Source organism: Lagenorhynchus albirostris, chromosome 9 (assembly GCF_949774975.1).
Source record: "Lagenorhynchus albirostris chromosome 9, mLagAlb1.1, whole genome shotgun sequence".
NCBI classification, from domain to species: domain Eukaryota; kingdom Metazoa; phylum Chordata; class Mammalia; order Artiodactyla; family Delphinidae; genus Lagenorhynchus; species Lagenorhynchus albirostris.
This window is the reverse complement of record NC_083103.1, coordinates 105,026,368-105,052,167: the sequence shown is the minus strand read 5'-3', so window position 1 is coordinate 105,052,167 and position 25,800 is coordinate 105,026,368. Positions and strand designations below refer to the sequence as shown.

Sequence of the window (25,800 nt, the reverse complement as noted above, 5' to 3'; positions counted from 1 at the left end):
GAAGAACTAATACCAATTCTTCCCAAACTCTTCCAAAAAAATAGAAGAGGAAGAAACACTGTCAAATTCATTTAATGAGGCCAGCTTTACCCTGATAACAAAGCCAAACAAGGATACTATAATAAAACAGAATTACAGGCCAACATCCCGGATGAACACTGATGTTAAAAACTTCAACAAAATATTAGCAAACAGAATTGAACAGTATGTTAAAAGGATCATACACCGTGACAAAGTGGGATTTATACCTGGGATGCGATGACAATTCAACATACACAAATTAATAAATGTAACACATTACATTAATAGAATAAAATATAAAATCATAATCATCTCAATAGATGCAGAAAAAGCACTTGAAAAAATTCAATATCGTCTTATGAGAAAAACTCTCAACAATTTGGTAGAGAAGGAACGTATCTCAACATAATAAAGGCCATATATGACAAGCCCACAGCTAACATCACACTCAACAGTGAAAAGCTGAGTGTCCTTAGCATACAATAAAAGCATTTCCTCTAAGATCAGGGAAAAGACAAGAATGTCCACTTTCACCACTTTTATTCAACATAATACTAGAAGTTTGTTCCTAGCCAGAGCAATTAGGCAAGAAAATGAAATAAAAGTCATCCAAATCAGAAAGGAAGAAGTAAAACTGTTTCTGTTTGCAGATGACATGATATTACATATAGAAAAGCCTAAAGACTACACCAAAAAAAAAAAAAACAGTTAGAACTAATAAACAAATTCAGTAAAGTTGCAGGATACAAAATCAATGTACAAAAATCACTTGCCTTTCTATACACTAACAACTAACTATCAGAAAGAGAAATTAAGAAAACAATCCCACATACAATGGCATCAAAACACAATAAAATACTTAGGAATAAATTTAACCAAGGATGTGAAAGATCTGTATACTGAAAACAATAAGACATTGATGAAAGAAATTAAAGAAGACACAAATAAACAGAAAGACATTCTGTCCTCATGGACTGGAAGAATTAATATTGTTAAAATGTCCATACTGCCCAGAGCCATGTACAAATTCAATGCAATCCCTATCAAAATTCCAATAGCATTTTTCACAGAAACAGATAAAACAATCTTAAAATCTGTATGGAACCACAAAAGACCCCAAACAGCCAAAGAAATCTTGAGAAAGAGAAACAAAGTTGGAGGCATCATACTTTCTGATTTTAAACTCTATTGCAAATCTTTAGTAACCAAAACAATATGGTATTGGCATTAAAACAACATATAGATCAACGGGACAGAACAGAAAGCCCAGAAATAACTCATGAGTATATGGTCAATTAATACTTAACAAAGGAGCCAAGAACATGCAATGCAATGGGGAAAAGGTAGTCTATTTAATAAATAATGTTGAGAAAACTGGATATCCACAAGCAAAAGAATGAAACTATATTTACTATATTACTATATTACACCACTCACAAAAATAACTCAAAATGGATTAAAGACTTGAATGTAAGACCTGAAACTATAAAACTCCTAGAAGAAAACATAAGGGAAAATCTCCATGACATTGGTCTTGGAAATAATTTTTTGGATTTGACACCAAAAGCAAGAATAAACAAGTGGGACTACATCAAATTAAAAAGATTCTCCACAGCAAAGGAAACCATTGACAAAATGAAAAGGCAACCTATGGTATTGGAGAAAACATTTGCAAACCACATATCTGATAAGGGGTTAATATCCAAGATATACAAGGAGCTCATACAACTCAACACCAAAACACCAAAAAGCCCAATTAAAAATGAGAAACCCACATGAACAGACATTTTCCCAAAGAAGATATACAACTGGTCAATAGGTACATGAAAAAGTTCTCATCACTAATCATCAGGGAAGTACCAAAAAAAAAGAGATGTATCGCCTCACATCTATTAGGATGTCTATCATCAAAAAGACAAGAGATTACAAACGCTGGCAAAGATGTGGAGAACAGTGAACGCTTGTACACTGTTGGTAGGAATATAAACTGGTACAGCCGCTATGGAAAGCAGTATGGAGGTTCCACAAGGAATTAAAAACAGAACTGCCACATGATCCAGCAACCCCACTTCCGGACATATATCTAAAGGAAGCAAAATCATTATCTCAAAGACATCTGTACTCCCATGTTCACTGCAGCATTATTCACAACAGCCAAGGTAAGGAAACAACCTAAGTGTCCATCAAAGGATAAATGGATAAAGAAAATGTGATACATACACACACGCATGCACTCAGGCGCGCGCGCACACACACACACACACACACACACACACACACAGTGGAATATTATTGAGCCTTTAAAAAGAAGGAAATCCTGCCATTTGTGAAACATGGATAAACCTGGAGGGCATTATGCTAAATGAAATAAGTCAGACAGAGAAAGATAAATACTTCATAATAACACATATATGGACTCTAAAAACAAATTTTTTTTGAACTAATAGAAACAGAGTAGAATGGTGGTTGTCAGGGGTTGGGGGTGGAGGAAATAGGGAGAGGTTGGTAAAAGTGCACAAAATTTCAGTCATAAGGTGAATAAGTTCTGAGGATCTAACGTATAACACAGTTATTATGTTGATAATACTGCATGGTATAATTGAAATTTGCTAAAAGGATAGAATTTGCGTTCTCACCCCTCCAAAAGAGGTAAATATGTGAGGTGTTAATTAACTGGATAGTAGAAATCCTTTCACAATGTATTTGTATATCAAATAATCACACTGTACACTTTAAATATATTATAATTTTGTGCCATTTTATCTCAATAAAGCTAGGGGAAAAGTAATGAGTATGCATTATAGTACTTATAAATAGAGGCAAATATGTGACAAAAGAGAGCACAAATGACTGGGTGGAAAGTAAAAGTATTTAGGAATCTTAATCTGTAAAGTGTTACAATATTATTTTAAAGGTATACTGTGAAAAGGTAAAGACGTATATTATAAACCATACAGCAATCACTAATGAAAACACAAAGTTTTTTTTTTTACCTGATTAGTAAAAAAAAAAAAAATGGAGGTAACATGGAAACTTAAAAAGATTCTAATTCCATGTTATAACAGCAGAGTTGTGCATTTTCGGCAAAGACTATATGCTTCAAAAGCCTAAAATATTTACCAACTGGCCCTTTACAGAAATGATTTGTTGACTCTTGGTCTATACGTTCCTATTTAAGTCAAAGATTCTCAAATTGGACTTCAGAAAAATAGCTGAATGTGATATCCAAGGAACCCACCTCAAATATAAAGACCTGGGTAAGTTAAAAGTGGAAGACAGGAACAGTTATGTCATATAAACATTAATTGTAAGCAAGCTGGGATGGCTAAGACAATGTGAGACGAGGCAGACTTCATAACAAGTATTACCGCCAGAGATAAAAAGTAAGGATAAAGTGATTAATTCATAAAAAAACAGCAATTTTAAATGTGTTTACATCTAATAACAGATTCAAAATATATGAAGCAAAAACAACTGAAATGAGAAACAGACAAATCCACAATTATGAAAAGAGGTTTCAATACTCCTCAATCAGTAATTGATAGACAAGACAGGCAGAAAATTAGTAAGCATGAAGAGGATTTCAACAGCATTATCAACAAACTCGACATAACTGGTATTAATGAATATTACATCCCAAAACAGCAGAGTACACATTCACGTGTTGCCCGAACATACACCAATGTTAGTTTCAGTCAGCACAATTATCAGTAGCAGATACTTGTAGCTCAAAAGGGTCCTTGGGGTTTACAGACCGCAAGACTGTGATTTCCTTTTCACTTCCTGGAATTCTGTACTGTTTCTGTTGTACAACATGGGGGCAACCGGAAGCCTCATTGGTGGTCTGTCGTACCACCTATCATTTCTCTAAAAGTGACTCTTTCCATTGGGACTATCCCCCTTGAATTTTATGAGGGTTCATAGCACAAGCATGTAAAACATCAATACTAATTATACATTTAGCAGTAGGAGCAATAAAAATGGTGCACAACGGCGGTCCAAACAGCCCCACCCAGGTGGTTATGGCGCCTTCTGTCATAAGCAGTAAACAAGACAGTCTCTCCCTCTCTCTTCCCCGTCTCCTCCACCAGAGAGTGAGAAGTAGCCATGCTATGGTCGCGTACCCACCTGGTTGTCTATGTGACCAGGTACAGAAACTGCTCAGTTTGGGGATAAATAAGCCTTGTGGTTTGGCGCACTCAGCAGGAATGTTCAGGGATGCTCAGTGCCCATGGTAGACTGCCTGTCCTAACATAGAGTAATAAAGTAAGCAGCTATTGATATGAGAACTGATGGGCAAATAGGCCAATGGAACAAAAGAGCAAACTCAGAGAAGACCATGTATAGGTGAGAATTTAATATATGATAAATATAGAAATACAGCACCACGAATCAAAGGTGAAAGGGTGGGTTGTTTTGTATATAATATTAGGGAGAAACTAAAATTGTATCCCTAAATAGCATCACATATAAAAATACAATACAGATAGATTAATGAAAGATAAAATAGAAAATCCATAGAAGAAAGTGTCAGAATTTATAGTTGTGATTTAGAGGTGGGGAAGAATTCTTTTTGAAATATTTGAAAAGCAGAAATCCTCAGGCATAAATGTGTTAAGTATAATTACATCAAAACTAATTATTTTTGTTTAATGGAGAAGAATACGGATAGCGTCAATGGAGAAATGACAGATTGTAAGAAAATATTTGCAATATCTAAAACTGACAAGGTACAAATATATAAGAAGTTCCTTTAAGTCCACAAGAGACAGATAACCCAAGAGAAAAAATGGGCCAAAATATGAACGGGTGATTAAAATAGAATGAACCACAAGGACTAATAGGCCAGTGAGGAGAGGTTCACTCTCAGTGGTAATCACAGACACAAAGGAAAACAATCATGAAATATCATTGTACCTCTGTTAATGGGATTAAAATGTAAAACTAGGCAATCCCGACTATTGGCAGAACATAGGGATATAAGAACCAACATGTACTCCTACAGAGAGAAGAATGGTGACGCATTCTCAAGAGCTACCTGTGGGCATTTAGTCAAATCAAGTTTACACACACTTTGTGACCCAGCAATTACACTCCCAGGAATGTAGCAAATTCTTCCATAGACCCACAAGCAACATACTTTAAAATGTCCATCATCACCTTGCTTATTGTGATAGGGATTCAGAGCAATCTGAGTGTCCATCACCAACCGAGTGGACAGATCGGATCTGGTGGATACACATGGAGTTTTAGGAAACTTTAGAAAGAATGGACTAGATGTTCATGGGACCCCATGGCTGGCATTTCATTGCTAAGTTAAAGAAGTAAAATGAGTTTACCATGACTTCCTTAAATTAAAAAAAACAGGCACCCAAAGCAAAACCTATTTTGTAAGACTACATATAATCAAATGACACATATGAAATATATTCATATGTTTGCCAATGGTGAATGAAAAAAATGAAAGTTGATAATGTGGACAAATAAGGGAAAAAAGAAAGAAAGAAGGAAGGAAGGAAGGAAGCAAGGAAGGGAGAGAGGGAAGGAGGGAGGGAGGGCAGGAAGGAGAGGAGAGGGGAGAGGAAAAATGAAAAAGAAAGGGAGGGAGGAAGGAAGAAAAGTCAAAGAAAGAAAGTTCTTTTTCTTTTGAAATAGTTTGAGGGAAATGGATTCAAATAGAGGTAACAACATAAGGGAAAGCACACAGGCAGGAAAGCATAAGTCTGCAAAAACAAAGACAAATAACACAATTTGGGTGGAACATCAGAGTGTTTCAAGAGGAGCAGCAGAAGATAAGCCTGGAAGGGTAAGTTGGTAAGCTGAATTTGTCTATTTTTATTTGTTTTTATCTAAAAACTAAGATATATGCTTTACTCGTATATAATATATGGATTGACCCTGGAACTCAGGCTCACAATTGAAGATATTTGTGATCCACATGAAAGGAAATTTTTAAAAAGAGCCAAATTCTGTCATTTCTCCTAAAATCTACCCTAATTCTCTTCTGTCTCAGTGCAGCTAATATCTATGGCACTTCCTATGGCTCTGTGATGTCATTTCCTTTTGCAGCTATTAGTTCCCTGCAGTGTTTGTGCTTTACTCAACACAGGCTGTCTGATAACAGATGTGATGCCCAGCTGTGTCTATATACCAACCACAGAGCGTTCATTAATAACAATTATTAAGTACTTTATGATACAAATTGAGCCTGTAGCAACAGAGAAAACATCCAGCCATTTGTTTTATGGCCTCTTGTCAGGGTGAACTATAAATCCCCATTATCTCAACATTATCAGCACTGGAAAATGGATCTAAGCATGAGTCATAAATAAAACTACCAACAGCTCAATCATTCTGGAAAGAACAGAGCATAAATTAACACTTGACGATGTAATGTTATATATGAACTTAAATAATAGCTCAAGCCTTCCTGTCGGCTAGTTACGCAAGTTATTATTTTTAAGACTTACATTGGTAGTTGCGCGGCTGGCATATTCACTTGGGCACACAATTAGAGTTCAATAAATATGCAGTCCAGACACTGCCCTCCCATAACGCAACAGCTCCCACTAATGATGTATGAAGAACAGTGAAAATGATGAGAGAAAATTTCAACTGACAGAAATGTCTCTTAGGATTACAGGGAGTAGGGAAAAAATCACATTTTCTCTGAATACTACATCTCATAGGAGAAATCATTAAATTTGGGAAGATGGATAGAAGAGGAGCCACAAAAACTGTATGCATTACTGGTTCCTGGGTGGTAGTCCAATGGATTTTCAGCCAATTATAAAAATATTTATTTAGTTACCGCTCTGTTTTGGGTCCAAGCTATCTTAAGTGATGAAGACAGAACAGAAAGATAAACAGAACACATGAATGTAAGTTTTGAAAGAAAAATAGCCAATAAACTCTCTAGGAACCAAAGACATGCAAATGAAAACCATGAGATATTATTTTTCATGTTTTAAAAGTTAATTCCCAGTATTGGGGAGGAGACAGTGAAACAGGAAATCCAATCATTTGCTAAAAGGCATCCGAAGGGGTTCAAACCTAGACGGCCATTGGGCAACGTCTACCAAGGGCTCTAAAAGTGTCCATTACTTTTTTAAAATTAAGGTATAATGGACACACAACATTACATGAGTTTCAGCTACAACACATGGTGATTTGACGTTTGTATAAACTGTGAAACGATCACCATCTAGCTGACATCCAAATATATAGAACGCTTAACGAATGTGCATGTCATCCTTGCACAAGAGCCATGCTTATCTGTGTATTGTTCCAATTTTAGTAGATGTGCTGCCAAAGTGGGCACCAGTGTCCACCTACCGCTGACCAGTAAAAGATTCTAATTCTGAAAAATTTATCACGTACCAAATTAGCGCCATTTATAATGGCTAAAAAAGAAATAGCAAATGATAAGATTCACTAGAGAAATGGCAGAATAGCTAAAATAAAGTCTGTAAGGAAAGGGTTAAATAACTCATGGTTCACCCGTATGATGAACTACTGTGTTGCCCTCAACAATTATTTTGTGAAGATTATTTAATATGAAAGTGTCCACCGAGCACTTTAAATATGTTGTAAAATGTTATGTATATTATAATTTCAATCAAATCAATTAAATATTATGTTTAAATATGTTGTAAAATGTACAACTTTAAATATGTTGTAAAATGTTATGTATATTATAATTTCAATCAAATCAATTAAAATATTATGAAGTTTTTACACACGTTTATGCATGCACCCATATAAAAGGCTAGAAGAAACACCCTAAAATAGTAAAAGTTTTTTTCCACTTGATGGTACTATGAATATTTTTTATCATCTTAATAATTTTCTATATTTCTAAAAATTTTTTTCAGCAGGACAGAGCATTTACAGCACATCTGGCGAGTAAGGATTTCAATTCACATTCTTTCCCAGGCCTTCTATAACCTGTATCTAATGGACCTGTCCAACTTGTCTTTCACAAAGTTTAACATAAAACTGGTCAAATGCATTTTCTCACTGCCCCCAAATCATGCTCTGCTTTCCAAATCAGCCGTCATTCAAGTTCCATTTCACATGTGTGCTCAAGGCAACAAAACGATATGAACAGCATGAAAGCTGGAATCTTAATGAACTCAGTCTCTACCTGGAATCACACAGAAGCAGAAATACCTCACCCATCAAAAGTCATAACAAACCCCCACCAAAAAAACAAAACAAAACAATCTTTTCCTTACATCTCTTCAAGCACATCAAAAGGAAATCCAACCCTCACCTACACCCACACCACTCAGAGCGCACTGTGCCTCCAACAGCTCCCGCAGGTCCCGGCTACGCCAGGTCTCTTCCCCATCCCCGCACAACTTTCCTCGCCGCCTTCTAACTTCCTCTTCTCTAAGATTCCTCTGACCTCTTCGTGTATGTCCTCTCTCTTTCCCACATCACATCTTTTGTCTCTGACCAGTCTCCAGATTGGCAAAAGCAGAACTATGAGGCGGTGAGCCTCTGTTTCCACGTCTGCAAAGAAGGTAAAATAATAAACCCTGTCCTACCATATCTTAAGATGTAGGTTCAAATATTTTAAAACTGGAAAGCATTGTACATGTCGTGGCTATCATACCCCCTTTTCTCATTCATGCTATAAGCCTTACTAGTATGCAACCAGTACTCTGCCAGCACTCTGGAAGTTATACTTGATTATTATCTCTGTATGCCTTCCTTAACTGAATCCATCGTTAATTCAATTTTTTTCCTCCAAAATACATCTCAAGTCACCCATGGTTCTTCATGTCCATTAGCACCAATCTAACCCAAGTACCCATGCTCTCTCGCTTAGACTACTGAATTGACCCCTGACTTACCTTCCCATCCACTCTTACCCCTCTACCATATTACCTACCCCTACAGGAGCCAAACGTTTTCTTAAGCAAAAGTAATCATTTCTAAGAGTCGGAATGTCCACTGGTTTCTTTAATAGACATGATAGGTCCAGTTATTTGGGGAGCACACACATAATGAAACTCATACATAATAGCATAAGAGTACAAAAGAGAAACTAGAACCCATGAAAGGGATACTTACTTGCCAGAGAACTCTGCAGCTCTGTGCAGTGGGAGGAGAGACGTCTACAGAGAGCCCCCTCTGATGCACACAGGTGCGTTTCCTCCTTGGATGTGTGACATACAGGAGACGCCTATCAAAGCAATTCATTGAATACACTGAAATTGACAAATTGCTTATTCAACTTAACAAAAGACATTTGAACACATTTAAATTGTTTTTCCCATGGATGACTACACTAGTGACATTCGTAAACCAGGCATGCACTCTGTTTGAACTAAGTGCCTCAACAGCTTCTTACTGTGCTTAGAATAAAATCTTCGCCCCTTACCATTGACCTCCAAGCCTGTGCATGACACGGCCCCTTCCTGCTCTCCAGCCAATCTCTCCATGACTTATTATGCTTGCTGACTTGTTATTTCTTTACTGTTTCAGCTTTTCCCGTACTTGTGTGGTGCCACTCCATCTGCCCTATTCTTCACCTGAATAATTTCCACAGGAATTCAACTATGTTAAAGCATGTATGTCAAACTGATGTTAGGATTTGACAGGAACGTATTTGCATACATAGCTGCGGAGGCTCCTGGGACAATGCTCCTATTAGGGTAGGAAGCATCCAGCTACTGAAATGAGCTCAACACATCAGCACTATTCACTGAAATAAAAAAGTGATTCTGAGACTGGCATGGGTCTATTGCTAGGATTTGTTTCATTTCAATCCCACGGACTGAGAGACCTGTAATTTAAAGATTGTTGTGAAAAATCAGTAATGGCTTTTTCTCTTCTGAGAAACAGGTTCACTATATAAAGAAAAATAAGTTGAATCCCTACTGTGTTAGGTACTGTTAGTCACTTGTTCAATGCTCACTTCCCCCTTCTTCTTTGCTGACTGAACTTTGATTTTATTTGGGGCATCACTGTGTCAGGCTACATGCTTGCTTCTGCATCCTCCCTGAAAGCTCATAGTGTCTGGGTGGCTAATGACACACATGCAGGACATTCCTGGGAGAGATTATGTTTTTTGGGGGGAATGGAATGGATGTACCTAACAAAGTCTTTCCCCCTTTCCCACGCTTTCCTCCCTTGAATGTGGACATGATGTCTGGATCCCCCGTAGCCATCTGCTAACCATGAGATGACAAACATGAAGCAAAGGTCAAGAGATTCACAGAGATGTTGACCTGATGCCACCAAGCTCCTGAACAACTCTATCATGCATTTATTTCCAATTCTCCATGACCCTCCCCCATGTATTCTTGAGAGAATCAAACATGTTCATGAAGTCTAAGTAGCTGCTCTATTTTTGTCTTCAAGGACCTACTGCTGCGTATGTGACCGCATGCTCCAGCAAAGCTAGAAAGCCCTCAAAGTTCCAAAACCTCATGGTGATTTGTGAAGCAAAAGGGACTATCTCTTTCCTTACATGTCTCATATTAAGTGTAAAATGGTAATTGAGACATTTTCCTGAAACCTTCATTTCCAAATAAGCAGCAATTATAGGAAGGGCAGTGTCCAGCTAAGAACAAGGTAATGAATTCTGGAAGTGGAGACATGGCCAGAGCCCGTAAGTGAGGGAAGTTTTAGTCCACCCCCATCCTCAGTCCATGAATCATCAAGTGATGGAATATAATCAGTAGTGATATCAACGTCCTAAATAACACAAATAACAGGGTATCTCTAATTGATATTTATTAAACTCTTTATTCTTAAAGAAGTGTCCATGGGGCTTCCCTGGTGGCGCAGTGGTTGAGAGTCCGCCTGCCGATGCAGGGGACAGGGGTTTGTTCCCTGGTCCGGGAAGATCCCACATGCCGCGGAGCGGCTGGGCCCGTGAGCCATGGCCGCTGAGCCTGCATGTCCAGAGCCTGTGCTCCGCAATGGTAGAAGCCACAACAGTGAGAGGCCCGCGTACCGCAAAAAGAAAAAATCAACAAAAAAAGCAAGAGACAACAAATGCTGCTTAAGGTGTGGAGAAAAGGGAACCCTTGAGCACTGTTGTCAGGAATGTAAATTGGTGCGGCCACTGTGGAAAACAGTATGGAGGTTCCTCAAAAAAATTAAGCTATGATAATTTTTATTATATGATCCAGCAATTACATTTCTGGGTGTATACCTGAAAGAAATGAAATCATGATATCAAAGAGCTATCTGCACCCCCATGTTCATCACAGCATTATTCACAATAGCCAAAATATGGAAACAATCTAAGTTATTCTGTGGGTATCTATATTTCAAACAATCATTAAGTAAAAAAGGATGACATTCTAAGGTATAATTTTCAGAGGCTGCCATTATGTGTGGAAGAATTAGGGAGGTGTGACAAGATGTTAAAAAGATCTTTCCTTGTGGCTGAATGCTCAAAGCTTAGGATAAAGGTAACAGACACCCATACATTCTAGAGAGGCACTACACACAAACAGCACGACTCGCTGAAAAGTGGCCAAACTGGCCTTATGACCGTCACCCTCAAAAGCCTATATAACATAAGGCTAGAGATTCATCGAAGGAAAAAATTCTTTGAAGAATATTCATAGGAGAAGAGAAAGTAATGTCATTTTCCGTTTCTCCCTAGGGCTAAAAGGTATTGACCCAGCAATCAGTGAGCACTCATCACGTGTTAAAATTACACTAAGTTCTGTAAAAGATTTATCTCATTTAATTATCACAGTACTACTATGAGGTGAACACCTGCACCTGCCTGACCCTGAGCGCGAGCACCTCTGTAAATTTCATGCCCCTGGCTGCCTCTCTGCTTCACCCTGGTCCTGGCCTCACCAGAGAGAAATGAATACTAAAATGAAAACAAAATCCCACACTCCCCAATCTCTCAGACTCTGCACCCAGCTTAGGTTCTAGCCATTGGATCCACTGGAGTGATATTTGGAAGATGGAAGTGAACAAAGGCTGCTATACTTTGCTGTTTATGCAGGCAGGTAACGTCCTGAACATATGAGAATCAAGATGCAGTGGTGGCAGCCAGACTTGGCATCCCAGTGCCTAGTCCCCAGCTCCACGAGTGTCAAGAGGCATTTGTGACAAAGACGGTGGCTTTCTGATCCCTGGATTGCAGCTCTAGTGTTGTGCCCTTGAGCTCAACAATTTCAACCCTCAACTCCATTCTGCAGCAATTCCAATTATTTTGAAGCACCTAATTTTCCATATTAAGGCCATTTCTGCCTAAGAGACCCAGAGTGGTTTCTGTTTCATGCACTGAACCCTAACAGCAACAATGGATAAAGAATAACACTGGTATTTGATTTTTTTTTTTTTTTTTTTGCTTTGCCCTAATAGACACATGAAATGCATTACCTACATAGAGTCAAGCCTTTCCCATCCGGAACTCACTCTGTTATCATAAGCCAAAATAGCTACGGAGGGAGGGGCAGGTGGTACTCAACATCCAGGCACCAAGAGCTGACATGTTCTTAGCTTTCCATTAAAGGCAGCTCTAGGGAAAGATGCCATCCTGATGATCTAAGTCAGATCACCCTGAAAACTATTTGCTCCGCCCTCAACACCAGTGCCACACACACTTTCCCAAATTACTGATCTTCAGGTGTCCTTTGTAAAAAATTAATAAACAGAAATCTCAATTAAGTAGAACTGGGAGACCAGAAGGGGGAGCTCTCATGCCCTGTGACCATAGCAGAGCCCAACAGGAAGATGAAAGACACTTCTTTCCTGGTGAGGACTCAGCCAATGAAAAGCCACGGACTCTTTGTTTACTCCAGCCCTCCCAGCTTCCTTTTTTTTCCCCCCTATAAAAGGGTTCTCCTTCCCTTGAAATGGGGGGACATGCACATGGCTCGCCATGGTTGCAGCCCCTTAATTGCAATTCTCTACTCATCTTGAATAAACCCCTCTTTGTTGAAAAAATACCTGGCAGTCGATCTGCTTCAGGTCAACACCATCTTGGCCATATCTCTGATCCTCCCAGGGTCAGCTCTTAAGTCTCCCTACTGAGCACCCTACCCTGTACTTGACCCTGGCTGTCCCTTAGAACTCTACCTCTTGGGCACATATAAATCCTTGTTCACTCACTGCTTCTATTACACCCAACCCTGTGCATCCTAGTCTTTATCCTGCCAACCTGCATGCTGAGGCAGTAATACTCCCATTACTAATTTTGGTTTAGGAAGGGAAATCACCAGAAATTTGTAATAAATAACAAAGCAGTGATGTTTTTGGCAGGACTTTGGCCTTCTCTCAGCAGGCTATTTTTTTGCCCTGCAAGGCAGTTTAATCATAACCTTAATGATGTCTCCCCACTGCTTAATGTGGGGCTGCCCTTGTCTCCAGAGCCAGGTGCAGTGTGGACACGTGGGCGCCCTGGGGCTTCTACATGCTTTGAGTTGTCAAGCTCAACTCTTGGAAAGCTGCTAATTTCCTCTGAGGTAATTTGACTGTGATTAAGTTAAGCTGCCACCAGGTGGACATTGGAGCCTTAGTTAAGCCGTTTTAATCTCGGTAGCCAGAGTCCCGATAGGCATAATAAAATGAAGAGAGAACGTAGTTTGATTTCCACTTAATTGTGTTTAAAAAAAATAAACAAAAAAGAAAAAAACGGTAGTTTAGCATACTACTTGAACAGAATTAAAATAGAGTAGTATAAATATATCTCACTCATGTATTTAACCAATATTTATTGAGTAACTGCAATGTGAAAAAGATGGCTCTAGAATCAGGGATGGGGCAGACAACACAAAAAAACCAAGCACCTGACTTCACAGAGTTTACGTCATGGGGGTAAAACAAATAACACACAAACAGATAAAGATACATATTTCTCCTATATAACATTATAAATTATGATACATGATACCACAGTATATAATGATATATTATGATATAATGATAATGATATACATAGTATATCCCCATGCACACCAGCCTATAAAGACAGATAAACTCACAATAATGATAACCTAGATTTTACTGACTCTCCCTGACCCACAAATCTATCCATGAAAGATCTTATTGCCCTATAGAATTCCCTTTGTTCCCAACCCTGAAGTTTTTCCGGAATTTTTTAGTACATATCTCAAATATGCTTGTACATAGTCTGGTCAGTAATTTCAGTCAGCTACCACGTGGTTTACACAAGCCACAATTAATGTTTATGCTGTGTACCCATCACCCACCGGGCACCATTGCCCCTACCACACACAAATGCTTTCATCTTCTCCTATTTACTGGCCAAAAAAACATTTACTAAACACCTACTTTGATCCAGTAGGAGAAAGGGAACCCTCTTGTACTGTTGCAGGAAATAAGACAGCTATGTCTCTGTCCTCATAGAGCTTATAACCTTGTGGCGAAGAAAGACAAGGAAAAGAAATATACTATGAGTGAGTGCAGCTAAAAGTACAGAATACCATGGAATCATCTAAAAGGGGAAGTTAAAAAAGGATAGCTGCTCATAGAGCAGGCTTCTAAACAAAGCCACGTGTAGATTGAGACTTAGACGACTAATAGGCGTTGACTAGGTGAACAGTATGTGCCAGAGTGTCCTCTGCAGGGGGAACAGCACACGTGCCATTCCGAGACACGGCCCATTCCACGCAGAGTCGCCTCCTGCCCCGCACTTCTGCCCATGTCCCAGAACACTCCAGACATGAACCATGAGCCTAGAAGAAGTTAACGGCAACTGGATATAACTTCCCACCTAAAACAGATAAAGATCAAGACAGATAATGAAAGAATGGTCCTAAAGACATTAGGCATCAAGGGACAATGACTGCTGAGTGATGAGAAATAAACAAGCTTAGCCCTATTACTGCTCAGTCTACTTCCTGGAGAGAGCTCGGGGAAGGAACCCCAGCAGAGCCCAGCACCCGCCTTGAATTAAGGAAATAGAGTTAAATAAGAGATGGGAGGGACAGAAAAAATACTGGAAGAAATAAGGACTATACATTATCCAAATTTTATGAAAACTACAATTCCACTGCTCCAAGGAATCTCAACAAATCTTAAGCTCAAGAAATGTGAAGAAAACTACACCATGACAAATTGCTTAAAACCGGTAAGTAGAAAATCTAGCAGTTATATACAAAAGAACATATGTCATAAGGATGACAACAGATTATTCATTAATAACAATACAAGCCAGAAGTACTTCAAAGTACTGAAAGAAAAAAACTTTGATCCTACATTTCTTTACCCAGTGAAAATATCTTTCAAAAATGAGTATGAAATAAAAACTATTTCAGACATTAAAAATCTGAAAGAATTCATTACTAGAAGACCTGCTCTACAAGAAAAGTTAAAGAAATTGTTTCAAGCAAATCAGTAAAAAAAAAAAAAAATCCAGATAATAGTCCCAATCCACATAAAAAGCACCAGAAATGGAAACTATATAGGTATATGTTAAGATAATTTTCTTATTATTTAAATACTTCTAAGAAATATGATACTGTTTAAAGCAAAAATAATAACAATATACTACGGGTTATATAACATATATAGAAGTAAAAAGTTTGTTAAAAATAACACAAAGGCTGACAAAAAGCACATGAAAGGATGCTCAACATCACAAATTACCAGAGAAATGCAAATCAAAACTACAATGAGGTATCACCTCACACTGGTCAGAATGGCCATTATCAGAAAATCTACAAACAATAAATGCTGGAGAGGGTGTGGAGAAAAGGGAACCCTCTTGCACTGTTGGTGGGAATGTAAATTGATACAGCCACTATGAAGAACAGTATGGAGGTTCCTTAAAAAACTAAAATTAGAATTACCATGTGATCCAGCAATTCCACTCCTGGGCATATACCCTGAGAAAAGCATAATTCAAAAAGAGTCATGTACCACAATGTTCATTGCAGCTCTACTTACAATAGCCAGGACATGGAAGCAACCTAAGTGTCCATCGACAGAAGAATGGATAAAGATGTGGTAGATATATACAATGGAACATTATCCAGCCATAAAAAAGGAGGAAATAATGCCATTTGCAGCAACATGGATGGACCTAGAGATTATCATACTAAGTGAAGTTAAGTCAGACAGAGAAAGACAAATATGATATCACTCATATGCGGAATCTAATTTTTTTTAATGATATATGTTAACTTATTTAACAAAACAGAAACAGACTCACAGATTTCGAAAACAAACTTATGGTTACCAAAGGAGAAACGTGGGTGGGGGGAGGGATAAATTAGGAGCTTGGGATTAACATACATACACTACTATATATGAAACAGATAACCAACAAGGACCTACTGTAGAGCACAGGGAACTCTACTCAATACGCTGTAATGATCTTTATGGGAAAAGAATCTGAAAAAGAATGAATACATGTATATGTATAACTGAATCCCTATGCTGTACACCCGAAACTAACGCCAACACTATAAATCAACTATACTCCAATAAAATTTTAAAAAATAATAACACAAAGGCTGAGAAGAGAGAAATGGAAATATACTGTGGTAAAACTCTTATACTCTACATATAATAGGTTATTACTGGAATGTAGACTATGACAAGTTAAAGGTTCATATTATAACGCAGCTAAAATAACAAAGATATATAGCTAATACATTACAAAGATATTAAATGGAATTATAATAAATACTCAATTCAAAGGAAGGCAGAAAAATATGAAAAGGGGGAATAATTGATAGAACAAATAGAAAACATATAGTAAGACAGTAGATTTAAATCCAGCCATCAATAATTAAATTAAGTGTAAGTGGTCTAAACACCTGAATTAAAAGACAGGGATCCTCAGATTGAATAAAAATGAATAAAACAAGAAACAACATATTATTCAGTTATCAAAAAACCTTAACTATAAAACAAAAGTAGATGAAAATCAAAAGGATAGAAAAAGATATAACACTAATCAAAAGAAAGTTGGAGTGGCAATATTAACATAAAACAAAGTAGATTTCATAGGAAACAATATTATCAGAAATAAAGAGCTCATTTAATAGTATTAAATGGATTAATTTATCAAGAGGATATAGAAATCCTAAAAAATTTTTATGCACCTAAAAAATTTTCCAAAACTATAAAGAAAAAAGCAGAGAGAACACAAGGATGTATAGACAAATCCACAATTATACTTGGAGGCGTCAATGCTGCTCTCTCAATAACTGATAGAACAACTAGACCAAAAATAAGTAAGGATATAGCAATCAATTTGGTCTAATTGACATTTATAGAACAACTCACCTAACAACAGCAGAATACATATTCTTTCCAAGTGCATACAGAACACATACCAAGGCAGATCATATTCTGGGCCATAATATGATAGATTTTAAAGTATTCACAGCACACAAAACATGTTCTCTGACCACAATGAAAGTAAATTAGAAATGAATTGCAGAAAGATATATGGAAAATTCCCCAAATATTTGGAAGCTGGTAACACACTGCTAAGATGTACACTGATCAGGGAAGGAATCAATAGTGAAACTAGAAAGTATTTGGAACTGAAAGTATTATATATAATGTATCACATATATAATACACATACACACATCATATTATATCAAAATTTGTGAGATACAGCTAACACAGTAGTAAGAGGGAAATCTATAGCACTAAATATCCATCTCAGAAAAGAAAAAAGTCTCAAATCAATGACTTCAGCTTCCACCTTAAGGAACCTGGGGCTCAAAGCGTTTGCTCTGTGCTCCTACAAATCCATGCAGCAGACAGTACATTGTACTCAGAATCACTCTCCTTTCAGACCCTAAGGCTCTCTTTCTAATTCAGGTCAAGCTTGTAGGCCAGGTTCCCTTTCCCTAGGGATGAGCACCCTCTGGGAATCCCTAACATTTCACACTCCAAGCTACATCTCATAGTTTCTTTACTAGGTTGCCAAACATTGAATGACTTATCTGAACTCCTCATAAGACTCCTACCTTCCACAATTTTTTCAACATCTTTATTGGAGTATAATTGCTTTACGATGGTGTGTTAGTTCCTGCTTTACAACAAAGTGAATCAGCTATACATATACATATATCCCCATATCTCCTCCCTCTTGCGTCTCCCTCCCACCTCCCTATCCCACCCCTCTAGGTAGTCACAAAGCTGATTTCCCTGTGCTATGTGGCTGCTTCCCACTAGCTCTCTATTTTACATTTGGTAGTGTATATATGTCCATGCCACTCTCTCACTTCCACTCTCTCACTTCGTCCCAGCTTACCCTTCCCCGTGGTGGCACATATATACAATGGAATATTTCTCAGCCATAAAAAGAAATGAAATTGAGTTATTTGTAGTGAGGTGGATGGACCTAGAGTCTGTCATACAGAGTGAAGTAAGTCAGAAACAGAAAAACAAACACCATATGCTAACACATAAATATGGAATCTACCTTCCACATTTAAAGGGAAATGCAATTAAAGAAAACTTTTAAAAAAATAGAAATAATTACCCGCTAAATTTATCAATCGTTGCTTAATCTACCCCTGGTTTTCCCTGCAGGCTTGCATTGAATAATTTCTTCACTTCAGCTAAATCTGTAGACCTCCGTTAAAAGGCCCTCTGTGCATAGATGCACGATTCTGATTTTTTAGCATTTTCATCAGTTTTCTCTCTGCAGTCTTTCTCCTTTAGAGCCTTTAATTCTCCTGATAAGAGTATATAATTTTGGCTTTTGTTATGCATCCTTTCCCAAGAACTCTGAGACCCAGGTTGTGGAAGGCTGGGATGGAATCCTGATAGACAATGAGGATGGCTCTTCAGCTGTGAAGGGGAGAGGGCAGGAGGACAGGCCATATTCACTCCCATGGAAAATCTCAGCTTGCCTCGAGAATTCTAAGATATACGTAGCAAGTAGACAGCAGGGATCCATTGCTCTAGTTAACCACTTGCTAAGTCTCCATTTCCAACTGGGAAGAGAACACAGACTCTTAACCATGCACTATAATCCTTCCTTATAACCTCAAAGTCTGCCATTAGTCTGTTTATTACAAAATTCTGATTACCTTCAGATACTGATAGTATCAATCACATGCCAACAAATAACCTTAACTTCATATACAATTGAATGTGCTACTCATTACAGAAAACATCTGAGATCCACTGAAAAATTCTGTTTTAATCTGTCTTCATCTTTCATTCTTTTTCATAATTTTTTTTTACCCAGAGATCTCTTGGGCTTTAATCTGTAATATAAATTTTCTGTGCCATGTAATGGTCTGATGTGTAAAAAATACTCCCTCAGTTAATCCTAACATCCCCCAGAAATCTGATTTCCCTGCTTTCCTTGGGTGTCTCCGTCTTCCCTGGGCAAACACAAAGACTCACCACCCTAGCCTAATACCTCTTTTCTTCTCCCCTTCACCCTCATAACACTTGCAGCAGCCAGACCAATCTACCAGCAATGAATCACCTTCAGTTTGCCATCACAACCAACACTGCAAATGGATAAAAGACAAACATATCATAATATAATACCACAACAATCCCTTCTTACGCATGTTTCTTTGGACGGAGGGAAAGCCAGCCTCTTGTTCTGCCCAATAGTCCACCCTCTATGCCCCACAGTCCCCATCAGATATGGGAAATTTCAATACGTTGCTTAAGTTTACCTTTTAAACATTAAAAGTGCAGCTCCCTGGTAATGTTTATGGTTCAGCTTCTTTTGAAAAGTTATGTCCTTGTTCTGTTACAAATTCAAGGTTATATGAATTTTAAAACAGATTTAAGTGGAACATGAATATACTTTGAAACAAACACAAACCTCAGGAAATGTCTGAAAGAACCTCAGAATCTTTATATATGTAACCTCAAAATTAACCCACTGGTAATGGTTAATCAGAACATGAAACTGCAAGCTGACCATGCCTGGGTGTCTGGCACTGTGGACTGAGCAGCCTCAACTTTTTCCAGTACCATAAGGACTCTGGTCCCAAGATTCTGGCCTTAGAATCTTGATATTCAAGAAAATTCCTTGACAATATGAATATTGAAAATCTAGTAGAATTTTCCTATTAGAATCCGTTGCATTTCTATACACTAATGATGAACTAAGAGAAAGAGAAATTAAGGAAAGAATCCCATTTACAATTGCATCAAAAAGAATACTTAGGAATAAATCTAATTAAGGAGGTAAAAGACCAGTACTCATAAAACTTTAAGACACTGATGAAAGAAATAGACGACAACACAAACAGATGGACAGATATACTACGTTCATGGATTAGAAGAACTAATATTGTTAAGATGACCATACTACCCAAGGCAATCTACATATTCAATGCAATCCCTATCAAAATGCCAATGGCGTTTTTCACAGAACTAGAACAAACAATTTTAAAACTTGAATGGAAACACAAAAGACCCCAAAGAGCCAAAATAATCTTGAGAAAGAAGAACAGAGCTGGAAGAATCACATTCTGTGACTTCAGAGTATACTATGAAGTTACAGTAATCAAAACAATATGGTACTGGCACAAAAGCAGAAATGTAGATCAATGGAACAGAATAGAAAGCCCAGAAATAAACTTACACACTTATGGCCAATTAATCTATGACAAAGGAAGCAAGAACATACAGTGGAGAAAAGACAGTCTGTTCTTTAAATGGTGCTGGGAAAGCTGCACAGCCACATGTAAAAGAATTAAATTAGAACAATTTCTCACATATATAAAAGTAAACTCAAAATTGTTTAAAGACCTAAATGTAAGACCTGAAACCATAAAACTAACAGAAGAAAACATAGGCAGAACACTCTTTTACATAAATCATGGCAATATTTTTTTGGATCTGTCTCCTAAAGCAAAGAAAACAAAAGCAAAAATAAACAAATGGGACCTAATTAAACTTAAAAGCTTTTGCACAGAAAAGGAAACCATCAAGAAAAGGCCAATCTTATTTACAGATGAGGAAACTGAGGCACAGAGAAGTTAAAGAGCTTTCCCACGGTCATATAGATAGGAAGTGTAAGAGCTGGGATTGAAACCCAAACCATCTTGCTTCAAAGCCCACATGCTTTCACATTTGACCTCTATACTGAACAATATGATGACCAAATTTTTAATGGTACAGACAAGAATCAAAGACAAAAAGGAAGGAAAGAAGGAAAGAAAGGATATAGGAAAGAAAGAAGTCTAAGTAGGAGTTGAAAGCCTTCAAGGATTAGAAAGAATCTGTAAGGTGAGGAGTAGAAATCAGAAATCAGATATGAGGGACCAAGACCACCCAGGAATAAAGGGAACAATGTGCAGAGACACAGAGATGAGAACAGATAAGACATGTCCCAGAGACAGAACTACCACATCAGTGATACACTCACTCGAAATGAATTTTGACCTTTTGGATCAGTCTGAAGAATCGGTGCTCCATCTTACCTGTCCTCTCTCATCCTTCCACCATGCCCCAGAAACATACACACCTGATTTCCCATGGAAGTTATGCAACCATGTTCACAGTTCACTGGGAAATAGAAGAATGCAAATTGTTGATAAACACTGCCCTGTAAGTCAAGGCCAGCAAAATCCAACAGAGAACAGATACTAACTCACAACTCTCTCCTTCCGCTTTAGTAGAAAAACTGGATTACGTCTCCCATACTATTGGCAAACTGATAGAGCTTAAATCTCTATTCTCTCTTCTGAATGTCCTGGAGCCTCGATCTTTACTGACTTTTAGCCTGGAAATGACAGCCAACAGCTCTGGCAGTCATGTCATCACTGGGCCTAGAGTAAGTATAACCAAGTTATAAGAGAGTGATCTGGTTCACTCACTGAATACAAGGGTAGAGAAGAATTAAACCAGATGATTGAATAAAATGAAATATTAAAGTGCTTGGTATAATGACTGGCCCATAGTAAGGGCTCAAAAATGATAACTGCTATCATTAGCAACAGCAGCTAGATAACTTGGGAAATTCAACTCATGAAATCATCACCATACCATCAGCATTTTATTATCCAGCCCACAGAACACTGAAGTTCTTATAGAAAAATAACATTCAGACCACTCTTGGAAGAAGGCATAATTGCTTCTACCTTGGACACTCAATTCCTATCCTTCAAGATCCTTTCCAATGTGCATGCCTAGGATGGTACCCAGGACAGCAGGTTCTGTGACCCCTCAAGTTACGCCTTGGTGCTCTGCTTCATAACTCAGGACTACCTAGCACAGATGAATGGCTGCAAAAAACCGATTTGGTCCCAGGCTTGGAAGCTTCTTTCTTTAACCACAGGTTTCAATTCCTGATTTTCTTCTAATAAGGGGGAGTAGAGAAGAAACCGGGAGCTTTCAAGTCAAGCAGATGTGGATGAAGCAATTACACTGAGGAGTGTCAGGATGAGTGTGGCAGGAGAGGATTCTGCTTGGGCACAGGCACAGCTGCTGCTTTAATTGTATCTGCAAAGCTACCAGAGATCACATGCTACAGTTAACATTCTAGAGCTTCCAGAGAAACGGGCACTGGTCCTATTGAGGGACTGAGGTGAGCTCGTCTACGAAAGAGCTTTCCTTTAGTGAACTGGACACACCCATGCTCCTCTGATACAGTGCTTTTTGGATCCCTAAGACCGCAGAAAACTTCTCTCAAGCCCTGTGGAAGAGGGGGTCCCAGAAGTCCTCGGCTGTGTTGTGCTTGAACAGTCAGGGTCAAACTCCAGCTCCAGTACAGATTTTGGCTTGAAAGTTGCCAGAAATATCTACAAGGGTCTCACATAGGCTGCACTAATGACCACACTCCGCACTGGAGATTCCTACCAGGGAGCAGGAATCATTCCATGGGCACCGGATGCTAAGGAGACAAGAAGAAGAAATCTGTGCTTTCCATATGGATGAGGCCCTTTCATCAGGTCTTTATAAATTAATGATCAGCATTAAGTCAACAGAGTGAGTGGAGTGGCTGTTCTCCAGTGTGGAACCGGGTAAGCAACAATTCATGAAGTCTGTTAGATGTGCGGGCCTCTGACAAGTTTTAGAGGAAAAGGTGAGGAGATGCAGTGATCAAGGACTTTAAGATGGGAAAGGCTAGTGTGGAGAGGATGAACAGCTGTGTTCCATTTCCTCTGATGACACCATCAGAAGGATGGGCTGAGCTTCAGCAGGAGTGCCCAGGTGAGTATCCCAGCAACTCCAGCAAGCCTGCATCCCTGCCACCCCTCAACTCCGCTGTGTTCATGGCTTCCTTGAATGCCACACTCATTGCCTCTCTCCTTGCAGTGATTCCTGCTGGCAGGGCGGTGAGAAGCCCCCAATGCTGAGAAAATGTCAAGGAGAAATCTACAATTATTGCATTTCCAGGACTCTGGCAAGTCTGTCCTCCAGATCTCCAGCTCTGATGGTTTCTCTTTGGAGATGCCCAGCACCTGGTGGGCAGGTTCCGACTAGCAGGTGATCCAACTCAATCCATCCGGATGCTGAGTTCTCATGCTGCCTCCACCACCTACCAGTTCTATTCCCCCTGAGAACTCCGTGCTCAGACAGGAATAACCAGCTGTCAGATTGGGTTTTATACTAGTTATAAATTAATGTTTTAATTGGTTTTATTTCCAGTCGAATGTGGAGAATGGGGCAAGGGATGGATCCCAACAGGATTTCAGAAAATCATTTTATTTCACTCTATCACAGCATCGTAGAAGAGTTACACTAAAATAAAATGCGGACACCCCATCTCCCCTGCCTGCATGGCATGCCTGCATATCAAAGTAATAAACTTTCCATTTCAGTGGGGGAATGAAGCTATTTGTCAGTTCCAATGTCAAGAATGAATGCAATTCAAATTCTCCAGCCATTTATTTCAACAATTCTCTACTCTACAGCTGAAATAACTTAACATAAGAAATAGCTGCTCACTCAATGTAAAACTTGCAAACCTGGTTCCACAAGACATAGTGCAAAAAAAAATAGTGAATCTGCAAGGGCTGCTGGGTAAGACACTCCATCCATCTTGGTGCAATGGTAACGCCCAAGACCATTGGAGCCACGCCACCACCATCCTGGGCTGGGAGAAACATCCCAGTGGGCCAATCTCTTCACTTCCCTCTTCATTACCATCATGATAATTGCTGCCATTTCCTCATAAACATTCACGATTCATCATCTTTCCTCTTTAAACCTGATGCGTTGATGACACCCACATCGAGAAGAATTAGAAATAATGATAAAATTTTTCATTTCACCCTTGACAAGTCCCTATTGCAGATGGCTTACAGAAGACAAACCTGAGTGGCAGCAGGAGAATGGCTTTGTGTGGCTGGGGGGGTGAGGAGGAGGCTCCTGGGAAACCTGTTGATAGAAAGTACGAGGCATCCATGTTCCGTGTCCGGCCTGGGGCTAAGCACCACACCTAGATGTTTGGAATGATCTTCCAGTGTTCAGGAAGCCTCCCCTCCACTTCCCACTCACTACCTTAACAGGAAGCATTTGAAAATGAAGAGTGCCCATATGGGAACATATGTATATGTATAACTGATTCACTCTGTTATACAGCAGAAACTAACACACCATTGTAAAGCAATTATACTCCAATAAAGATGTAAAGAAAAAAAAAAGATAATGAAGAGTGCCAAGAGCCTGAAAAATGTTGTCTACTGAAAAACCAAATTTTTCACTTCTCATTAAAACTAGTAGCAAACATTCATATACTCTATAGCACATACTATGTACCAGATTCTAAAGCATTTTACACATATAAACTTGCTTAGCCCTCCTTACGATCCTAGGAGGTAAATGTTATCAATATTCCCATATGAGAAAACTGAGGTTTGCTGACCTGGCCAAAGGCCCAGAGTTTTCAAATTATGGCACTGAAATTGGATCTCGGGTACCTGTCCCAGAGCCTGTGCTCTTAACCAGCACAGTAAGTGCCCTCTCTCAAAACTGCATCTTACTGAAATTCCCGGAGGACATTTTCTGAGAATTGGGTGTTCCTGGCAGTCGTTTCAGTGAGGTTCTGCCTAAAGGTAGAAGAGTAATTCCCAGTCACCTACACATGTTTAAAGCTGTTTTCCAAATACAGTTAACCCTTGAACAAGGCAGGGGTTAGGGGCGCCAACCCTGCGCGCAGTGGATCCGCGGATTTGACCAACCTCAGACGGTATAGTACCGTACTATTTACTCTTGAAAAAAATGTGTGTAGTGGGGTGGGATGAATTGGGAGAGTGGGACTGACATATATACACTACTACGCATACAATAGATAGCTAATGAGAACCTACTGTATAGCACAGGGAACTCTACTCGATGCTCTGTACTGACCTAAATGGGAAGGAAATCTAAAAGAGAGTGGCTATGTGTATACGAATGACTGATTCACTTTGCTATAGAGCAAGAAACATTACAACATTGTAAAGCAACTATACTCCAATAAAAATTAATAAAAAATAAAAATAAAATAGATAACCAACAAGGACCTACTGTACAGCATGGGGAACTCTGCTCAATACTCTGTAATAACCTAAATGGGGAAGTAATTTGAAAAAGAATAGACACGTGTATATGTATAACTGCATCAATTTGCTGTACACCTGAAACTAACACAACATTGTTAATCAGCTCTACTCCAATATAAAATAAAATTTTTTTAAAAAGAAATACATACAAAAAAATTTTTTTAAATGTGTGTATAAGTGAACTGCAAAGTTCAAACCCATGTTGTTCAAGAGTCAAGTGTACTACCAAAGAACAAAAGACCAGTTCCTCTCTTTCTAGTACACTTGAGTTCTTTAATTCCCTTTGGGTAAGATTAAGGGAGGAATGAGAGGACCAGGGGAGAGGGTT

General features: G+C 38.6%; 1 non-coding gene across 1 annotated transcript; it reads right to left on the bottom strand.

The window, feature by feature from the left end:
- Positions 1-7,238: 7,238 nt before the first annotated feature.
- On the bottom strand, positions 7,239-7,342 carry LOC132526657 (U6 spliceosomal RNA). Its single transcript, XR_009542646.1, has one exon. It is a non-coding gene; the product is annotated as a U6 spliceosomal RNA (small nuclear RNA).
- Positions 7,343-25,800: the final 18,458 nt, after the last annotated feature.